The sequence below is a fragment of the Orycteropus afer genome, unplaced genomic scaffold (genome assembly GCF_000298275.1).
Source record: "Orycteropus afer afer isolate SDZICR_OR568_19922 unplaced genomic scaffold, OryAfe1.0 scaffold00029, whole genome shotgun sequence".
Taxonomy (NCBI): Eukaryota; Metazoa; Chordata; class Mammalia; order Tubulidentata; family Orycteropodidae; genus Orycteropus; species Orycteropus afer.
Window position 1 is genome coordinate 4,935,883 of NW_006921616.1, and position 1,228 is coordinate 4,937,110.

At 41.7% G+C, this 1,228-nt stretch overlaps 1 protein-coding gene across 1 annotated transcript in view; it reads right to left on the reverse strand.

Annotated features, from left to right (window-relative positions):
* The window catches only part of LOC103192512 (serpin B13), an 18,981-nt gene that overhangs the window by 1,208 nt on the left and 16,545 nt on the right, over positions 1-1,228 (reverse strand). The window lies entirely within an intron of this gene.

The window sequence follows — 1,228 nt, forward strand, 5'->3', positions numbered from 1 at the left end:
AGCTTTTGAAGAATGTTTAAAGATAAGAATTAAATAAGAATGAACCATTTCTTATCCTGCCAATCTAAAAATACAGTGTTACTTTTCACTCTCTCTCTCTAGCTTTTTTTTTATACCATGGTTGCTACAACCACAGTGAATGTGCAGCTTTGCTTGGTGTACTCTGAACTTTTTCACAGTCCTGCACACCTCACCTAAATACCTGCAAACTGCTGAGTAGCGTTCCCATTGAGTTGATGCACAGGTCACCTAACATTGTCCCTTCATTCACTTTACAAACATCTGGTATGTACCAGGCACTATGATGGATGCCCAATAGATGCTGCAAAATCAAAAATTACTTAGTCCCTGAAGGTCAAACTACGTGCTCTATTGCATTTAATGCTGAAATTGCCCATTTGATTCGCAAAGGCATTCTTTTTCTTATGAACTCTCCCTTTAAGGATAATGCCTACAACTGGGGCTTTTGAGTCAGAGTCTATACTCACAGATGTTGTCATTTCACTGTCCCAAAATGTTTTCCAGCTTACAAAGCCATGTTTCCCAGAAAGAAACAGCACCCAGTATTATAACAATATTTAAAAAAAAGAAAAGCAGCTGCCATTTATTGAGGACTCTGTGTCTCGGACCTGTTAGAGGCTCAATATCTATCTATTATTCCCTCTAATCACTAAACAATACATCATATTAACCACCATGGAGCCCATTTTATAAATGAGAAAATATTGGGGTTCCTGGAAGTTAAGCAGCTTCAAAGGATTTGAATGCATGTTTGAAACAAAGCCCTCCTGATTTCAAAAACTCAGACCATTAGGCCCTTTACCAGTTGAACTGCAAAGTGAGTTGGACCAAATCAAGGACTATGGCCCTGGGATACACTCCTGACCTGGGATAAAACTCACTCCCAAGGGCTGGCTCTCAGCCTAACAGTAATAAATCTTACACGCAGAACTTCCAACCCAGGGCAATGCACATACCTATTCCACCGAGATACATCCCTTGGAGCAATCAGCCATGGGGCACCAGAGGGGCAACATTCACATGGGGGACAAGATGGACAGACAGGAGTGCATAACTAAGAAGGGCACAGGGAGGGGGGAGGTCAATGGGAAAGGAGAGGAGGGTGGGTGAGGGCTGGGGATGGTAACTGGGCAGTGAAACCAAATGTACATGAAATGTTGAATGTAAAACAAATTCTGCTCTGTATATTTTTGCCCAAAGCACAATT